The sequence below is a fragment of the Setaria viridis genome, chromosome 4 (assembly GCF_005286985.2).
Source record: "Setaria viridis chromosome 4, Setaria_viridis_v4.0, whole genome shotgun sequence".
NCBI classification, from domain to species: Eukaryota; Viridiplantae; Streptophyta; class Magnoliopsida; order Poales; family Poaceae; genus Setaria; species Setaria viridis.
The window spans coordinates 33,377,561-33,386,349 of record NC_048266.2 but is presented as its reverse complement, the minus strand read 5'-3'; the positions used below and the strand labels follow the sequence as shown (position 1 = coordinate 33,386,349).

Below are 8,789 nucleotides of genomic sequence, written 5' to 3'. Positions count from 1 at the left end.
TCTTGTCGAAAATGCCTATACCCCTCATCTCTTTGTGCAATCTTCCCCTTAATGAGCTTTATTTCCTCATCTTCTAATTGTGCTAACCCAATTTGGTCCTCTACGGTAGATTCAATGGAAACATTGATGAGGACATCCCTTCCAATGATACAACCACGCCTACTATGCAGCAAGGACCAATGACAAGAGCCCGTGCACGAGAGCTAAATTATCAGGTTAACTCATTCCTCACTGTCCATAAATCCTCATCTCAGAATTGGATGCTACTAAGTCATTGTGATGATTTTATTATTATTAGGAATGATGGAGAGGAGCCTAATGGATCAACCAATCAGTTTGGGCATCAAGATCACACAATAAGAAAGCACAAGATCGGACATCAAGTTTAGACTTCAAGTTCGTACAGCCAGGCAACATCAAATTGACGTGGCAATATTTCTCAACTCCGGATGTTGTTTGAGGCATATGAGTACTCATTGGAAAGCTCTTAAAGTTCACTTTCAGATGGATCCAACCTCATGATGAAATTCCACCGGAGCTGAGCAGAATTGACAAAGAGACGTTCGGCCTTCCAGTCTTGGGCTGAAACCCTTATATCTCGTGCAGCCCACTAGGGGCCCTTTCCAGCTTAGGGTTTACACCCTCCCACGCCTCCTTGCTGTTGCCCATGTATAAATACATCTAGCAGCCACCAGGATGAACTTGGGTTTTGTTTTAGATGCAAGTTAGCTACTGCTACTTCCTAGTGAACGCGTGTGTCGACCAGACCACCCGATTTGCTTGATTCAAGACCCCAACTCGTGATTCAGGTTTCATTTGTTTCAGATCCGTGGGTTTATTTGCTTGTTCATCTTGTTCTTGCTTGTTCTCGATTGCTAGCAGGTTCAAGGGTGTTCTTGGCCCGGCAAGAACAGCCAACGTCGGAATCGGTATACCTGTTGCTAAGGCGCAGCATCCTGTGATTGTTGTAGTCGGACAGCCAACGTTGATTCCACCCCCAAATCGAAGTTACCCCTCCTCTCATCGAAAGATTGGGAACAGCCCCTGCCATATCATGTGGTATCAGAGCAAGGTTAATCGGTGAGAGTAACTACCCATTCTTTACTTTACCTACAGTCCAAAAATACCCAAAAAGATAGATAGGCTAGATCTGAAATCCCAAAAACAAAACTAGTTGGAGCCCTTGCTGTTCTACCTAGTTCTTGGCTTGTTGAGTTTGTGGTTGCATCATGGTGTCAAGTGCTGGTTCTTAAGTTCTAATCCATTAGAGTTTTGAGTTCTTGTCACGTTTTTATCACCATTAGATTCGCTGCCACATTCCCCCCCCCCACCTTTTTCACGCTGCTGCATTTGCCCACTATTTTCGCAATCCCCACTTTCAGATCTGCACGAGAAGAAATCAGCTCTATTTCTTGCATCCGATCTCCGATTCAAGTGTTTAGATACATTCTGGAAAGGTTACTTTGTGCTCTTTCAGGGAAAATTAACCTTGCCGCCAAATTCTTTCTGAGCGCCTTGCAAACGCTATGGAGATTTCCGCATATCTGCTGTGTAATCTGCTTGTTTGCCGCTGTTGGGTGATTACGTTTGTGTCTAGGCTCACGTCTCTAATATGGTTTAGCCTAGGACCAGCACAGTACCATTGTGAACATTTATTCAACTTGCTTTGGCTAACGTGGTTCTAGCTGTTCCTTGATTTTTTTTTCTTGCAGCCACCTATAGCTCCACAAATTATCTACTACGTCACAGGGCTGTGCTTGTGTAACATTTTGTGCTGTTCTTGCCGGCTGCCAACACCAACTTCCTAGCGTGGTAAGAACATGTAAGAACTTGATGGAACAAGATTGAGAGAATGGAGTTTGCTGTCACCTAGTTCCACTAGTTGGTAGGACATTTTTTTTCCCTTGTCTAACCATGGCAGGAAATGAGGATGATGGACAAGTTCATTCACCTCGAACAAGGGGCATCATTCAACACTTTGAACGCCAAGTAAGGGTGCATGTTGAACACCTTGATGAGGATGTTCGAGTTACCAACGAACGCCTTGGCCAATTGGAGGCCACGCAGATCGACACCAACACCAAGCTGACCTCAATGGCGAACACGCTTGGGGCTCTTAACACCTCTCTTGTAGGTATTTTGGCACGTTTGGATAGGATGGACCAGGAGGGTCGTGATGGTTCGGGACGGCGCAACAACAACAACACTGAGGGTAGCATTGCTGGGCAAGATGAGGAAGAATATTCAGCTGACACGGAGCTTGATGGGGAGGTAAATGGCCAACATAACCAGCAGCAGCGCCGCCGTCGACATGGTGGACATGCTCGTCAACCACGACGTGAGGTACGCGACAATGATGATTCTTTAGGGAAGATTAAATTTAGCATGCCCTCTTTTGATGGAAAATATGACCCCAATGCATATCTCACTTGGGAGCTAGCCGTTGATCAAAAATTTGCATGTCATGATTTTCCTGAAAACAAACGTATTAGGGCTGCTACTAGTGAGTTTACTGATTTTGCTTCTATTTGGTGGAGCGAATATGTGCGCAGCCACCCAAACAACACTCCACAAACTTAGGATGCTATGAAAAGAGTTATGCGAGCTAGATTTGTTCCCTCTTATCATGCACGTGATCTTTTGCATAAGCTTCAGCTTTTGAGACAGGGAAACAAATCTGTAGAAGAGTACTATCAAGAGTTGCAAACAGGGATGCTTCGTTGTGGTTTGGTAGAAAATAAGGATGCAGCTATGGCTAGGTTTATGGGTGGGCTGAATCGGGAAATTCAGGATATTTTGGCTTACAAAGAATACAATTCGATCACTCGTTTGTTTCATCTTGCTTGTAAAGCTGAAAGGGAAGTACAGGGACGGAGAGCTAGCACGAGAACTAACATTTCTGCAGGTCGTGCTACCTCTTGGACGCCATCCAACCCCGCTGCCCAACTGTACCGAGTTGCTGCCCCATCTTCATCAAGCAGCAAACCATGACCTTTGACAACAAACTCCTCACCATGCCCTCCTGAACTCACAAAGGGGGCAGCCGCTGCACCAACCAAGAGTTCATCCTCAATTGCATCCTCAGGGCGAATGAGAGACATTCAATGCCTCCGCTGCAAAGGTTACGGTCATGTGCGCAAGGACTGCCCAAGCGCACGTGTGCTAGTTGTGCGTCCTAATGGTGAGTATTCCTCTGCTAGTGATTTAGATGAAAAAACATATGCTTTGCTTGCAGCTAACAATGTAGGGGAAGATGAGGAGCACAACAAAAATGAGGAGCACATTGGAACGGAACATGCTGAAAACTATGAGAGCCTTGTGGTGCAGCGAGTGTTGAGTGCACAAATGGAGAAGGCTGAACAAAATCAGCGCCACACTTTGTTTCAAACCAAGTGTGTGATGAAGGAACGTTCTTGCCGAGTCATCATTGATGGAGGGAGTTGCAACAACTTGGCAAGTGCTGAAATGGTGGAGAAGCTTGCATTGTGCACCCAGCCACATCCACAACCTTACTACATTCAATGGCTAAACAGCAGCGGTAAGGTGAAGGTAACACGGTTGGTGAGAGTTAATTTTGCTATTGGTTCTTATCATGATTCTATTGACTGCGATGTTGTACCCATGCAAGCATGCTCTATGTTGTTAGGACGACCATGGCAATTTGACATTGATTCTTTGCATCATGGTAAAACAAATCAATACTCTTTTATGCATAATGACAAGAAACTTGTTTTGCATCCAATGTCTCCTGAAGCTATTTTGAAAGATGAACTTGCTAGAGCTAGTAAAGTAATGAATCAAGAGCATGCTAAGAGTGAAAATCAGATTGTAGCACATGAACTTAAAAAGCACACAAAGAAGAACACTAAATCTGCCCACAATAATAAAAATGAGATCAAGCTGAAAGGGTCATGTTTCATTGCAACCAAATCTGATTTGGATGAGATTGATGCTAATACTGCTGTTTGCTATGCTTTGATTTGCAAACAAACTTTGTTTTCACTTCAGGAGATACCTTCTTCTTTGCCTCCTGCAGTTACTAACCTTTTGCAGGAGTATGCGGACATTTTTCCAAATGAGGTCCCACCAGGGCTGCCACCAACCCGTGGGATTGAGCACCAGATTGACCTTATTCCCGGAGCCTCATTGCCCAACCGTGCGCCATACAGGACCAACCCCGAGGAAACTAAAGAGATTCAGCGCCAAGTGCAAGAATTGCTCGATAAAGGTTATGTGCGTGAGTCTCTTAGCCCTTGCGTTGTTCCTGTTCTTTTGGTTCCTAAGAAAGATGGATCATGGTGCATGTGTGTAGATTGCCGAGCAATTAATAACATTACAATCAGATATCGTCATCCTATTCCTAGGCTAGATGATATGCTTGATGAATTAAGTGGCTCTATTTTGTTCTCAAAAACTGATTTGCGTAGTGGTTACCACCAGATTCGCATGAAGCTAGGAGATGAATGGAAAACAGCGTTTAAAACTAAATTCGGTCTATACGAGTGGTTAGTTATGCCTTTTGGTCTCACTAATGCACCCAGCACTTTCATGAGACTAATGAATGAAGTTTTACGCGCTTTCATTGGCAGATTTGTTGTGGTATATTTTGATGACATCTTGATATACAGCAGATCACTTGAGGAACATCTTGATCATTTGCGTGATGTTTTTAATGCTCTACGTGATGCACGTTTGTTTGGTAACCTTGAGAAGTGCACCTTTTGCACGGATCGAGTCTCTTTTCTTGGCTATGTTGTGACCCCATAGGGAATTGAAGTTGATCAAGCCAAGGTTGAAGCAATACATAGCTGGCCGGTTCCCACAACGGTCACACAAGTGAGAAGCTTTCTCGGGCTTGCTGGATTTTATCGCCGTTTTGTGAGGGATTTCAGCACCATTGCAGCCCCATTGCACGAACTCACCAAGAAGGGCGTTACATTCACTTGGGCTGCAGCACACAAGAGTGCTTTTGACACATTGAAAGATAAGTTAACCCATGCCCCTTTGCTCCAACTCCCTGATTTCACTAAAACTTTTGAACTTGAATGTGATGCTAGTGGAATTGGTTTGGGAGGTGTTTTGTTACAAGAAGGAAAACCTGTAGCATATTTCAGCGAGAAGTTGAGTGGGCCTAATTTGAACTATTCTACTTATGATAAAGAATTGCTTGCTCTAGTTCGGACTTTAGAAACATGGCAGCATTATTTATGGCCCAAAGAGTTTGTTATACATTCTGATCATGAATCATTGAAGCATATTCGAAGTCAAGCAAAACTGAACCGTAGGCATGCTCGCTGGGTTGAATTCATTGAGTCCTTTCCTTATGTCATCAAACACAAGAAAGGGAAGGAAAATGTAATTGCTGATGCTTTGTCTAGACGTTATACCATGCATTCACAACTTGATTTCAAAATTTTTGGCTTGGAAACAATAAAAGAGCGATATGCCCATGATGGTGATTTTAAAGATGTGTTGTTGAATTGCAAGGAGGGAAAGACATGGAACAAATTCGTCCTCAATGACGGATTTGTATTTCGAGCTAACAAGCTATGCATTCCAGCTAGCTCCGTGCGTATGTTATTATTGCAGGAGGTGCATGGAGGAGGGCTGATGGGACACTTTGGTGCAAAGAAGACGGAAAGCATCCTTGCTGATCATTTCTTTTGGCCCAAGATGAGGAGGGATGTGGAGAGATTCATTGCTCGCTGTGCAACATGCCAAAAAGCTAAGTCACGCCTTAATCCTCACGGATTGTACATGCCTCTAACTGTTCCTAATGCACCATGGGAGGATATTTCTATGGATTTCGTTTTAGGACTGCCTAGAACAAAGAAGGGGAGGGATAGTGTCTTTGTGGTTGTGGATAGATTTTCTAAGATGGCACATTTTATACCATGTCATAAGACCGATGATGCTACTCATGTTGCTGAATTGTTCTTTCGTGAGATTGTTCGTTTGCATGGTGTACCAAACACAATTGTTTCAGATCGTGATGCAAAATTTCTTAGTCATTTTTGGAGAACTTTGTGGGCTAAATTGGGTACTAAGTTGCTTTTTTCCACTACTTGTCATCCCCAAACTGATGGACAAACCGAGGTTGTGACTAGAACTTTATCTACCATGCTTAGGGCAGTTTTGAAAAAGAACATAAAATTGTGGGAAGAATGTTTGCCTCATGTTGAGTTTGCTTACAATCGTTCACAACACTCTACTACTAAAAAGAGCCCTTTTGAGATCGTTTATGGTTTTGTGCCTCGTGCCCCTATTGATTTGCTGCCTTTACCAACTTCTGAGAGATTGAATTTTGATGCTAAACAACGTGCTGAGTTGATGTTAAAAATACATGAGACCACAAAAGAGAACATAGAGAACATGAATGCTAAATATAAACTTGCTGGTAGCTTAGGAAAGAAGCATGTTACTTTCGAACCGGGTGATTTGGTTTGGCTGCACTTGAGAAAGGATCGGTTTCCTGATTTGAGAAAGTCAAAGTTGCTTCCGAGAGCTGCTGGTCCTTTTAAAGTTGTAGCTAAGATCAATGATAATGCCTACAAACTTGAGTTGCCTGCAGATTTTGGGGTCAGCCCCACATTTAACATAGCAGATTTGAAACCATATTTGGGCGAGGAAGATGAACTTGAGTCGAGGACGACTCACATGCAAGAAGGGGAGGATGATGAGGACATCCCTTCCAATGATACAACCACGCCTACTATGCAGCAAGGACCAATGACAAGAGCCCGTGCACGAGAGCTAAATTATCAGGTTAACTCATTCCTCACTGTCCATAAACCCTCATCTCAGAATTGGATGCTACTAAGTCATTGTGATGATTTTATTATTATTAGGAATGATGGAGAGGAGCCTAATGGATCAACCAATCAGTTTGGGCATCAAGATCACACAATAAGAAAGCACAAGATCGGACATCAAGTTTAGACTTCAAGTTCGTACAGCCAGGCAACATCAAATTGACGTGGCAATATTTCTCAACTCCGGATGTTGTTTGAGGCATATGAGTACTCATTGGAAAGCTCTTAAAGTTCACTTTCAGATGGATCCAACCTCATGACGAAATTCCACCGGAGCTGAGCAGAATTGACAAAGAGACGTTCGGCCTTCCAGTCTTGGGCTGAAACCCTTATATCTCGTGCAGCCCACTAGGGGCCCTTTCCAGCTTAGGGTTTACACCCTCCCACACCTCCTTGCTGTTGCCCATGTATAAATACATCTAGCAGCCACCAGGATGAACTTGGGTTTTGTTTTAGATGCAAGTTAGCTACTGCTACTTCCTAGTGAACGCGTGTGTCGACCAGACCACCCAATTTGCTTGATTCAAGACCCCAACTCGTGATTCAGGTTTCATTTGTTTCAGATCCGTGGGTTTATTTGCTTGTTCATCTTGTTCTTGCTTGTTCTCGATTGCTAGCAGGTTCAAGGGTGTTCTTGGCCCGGCAAGAACAGCCAACGTCGGAATCGGTATACCTGTTGCTAAGGCGCAGCATCCTGTGATTGTTGTAGTCGGACAGCCAACGTTGATTCCACCCCCAAATCGAAGTTACCCCTCCTCTCATCGAAAGATTGGGAACAGCCCCTGCCATATCAAACATGACCTAAGGTGCCATGGGAAATAATTTCCAAATTGACTTTTCCTATCTCATGATATATGGTTTCTGTGAAGTTGGTTGCCGACAAACAATTACAATGGGCCTTGCGGCTGAGAGCATCCGCTACTACGTTGGCTTTGCCAGGGTGATAATGCACTTGCAAATCATAATCCTTGATTAGTTCTAACCATCTTCTTTGGTGCATATTAAGGTCCGCCTGAGTAAAGATGTATTTGAGGCTCTTGTGATCGGTGTAGATATTGCAGTGAGTGCCCATAAGATAGTGTCTCCATATCTTTAGAGCGTGGATTACTGCTGCCAACTCAAGATTATGTGTAGGATAGTTCAGTTCATGTGGCCACAATGCTCGTGAGCCATAGGCAATGACTCGGTTGTTTTGCATAAGAACACATCCAAGTCCAATGCCGGAGGCATCACAATACACGTCGAACGGCTTAGTAGTGTCAGGTTGAGCTAGGACTGGGGCAGAGGTTAAAAGTCTTCTCAGGGTGTGGAAAGCTTCTTCACATTTGTCACTCCATGTGAATTTAACTCCTTTCTTTAATAACTCAGTCATAGGCTTAGCTATCTTTCAGAAATCCGGAATGAAGCGCTGATAGTAGCCGGCTAGACCGAGAAAGCTTCGGATCTGGTGAACCGAAGTGGGTGGTTTCCAGTCCATGACTTCTTGCACTTTGCTGGGGTCGACTGCTATGCCATCTCGAGAAATAGTGTGTCCCAAGAATTTAACACTCTCAAACCAGAACTCACACTTGGAGAATTTAGCATATAGCTGATGATCCCTTAGGCGTTGAAGAATCACATGAAGATGCTCGGCATGTTTATCTTCACTCTTCGAGTATACCAGGATATCATCAATGAATACCACAACGAATTTGTCTAATTCGGGCATGAACACCGAATTCATGAGATAAATGAAATAAGCAGGTGCATTAGTGAGCCCAAAAGACATAACTAGGTACTCATAGAGTCCATACCGTGTAGAGAAGGTAGTTTTGGGAATATCACACGATCGGATCTTGATCTGATGATAACCAGAGCGAAGGTCTATCTTCGAGAATACTCTGGCTCCAGCTAATTGATCAAACAACACATCAATGCAGGGAAGAGGGTACTTATTTTTGATAGTGACCGCATTGAGAGGTCGGTAGTCCACACACA

At 43.7% G+C, this 8,789-nt stretch overlaps 1 pseudogene; it reads left to right on the top strand.

Annotated features, from left to right (window-relative positions):
• Nucleotides 1-1,648: 1,648 nt before the first annotated feature.
• LOC140222425 (uncharacterized) lies at nucleotides 1,649-3,091 on the top strand (annotated as a pseudogene).
• The last annotated feature ends 5,698 nt before the right edge of the window (nucleotides 3,092-8,789 follow it).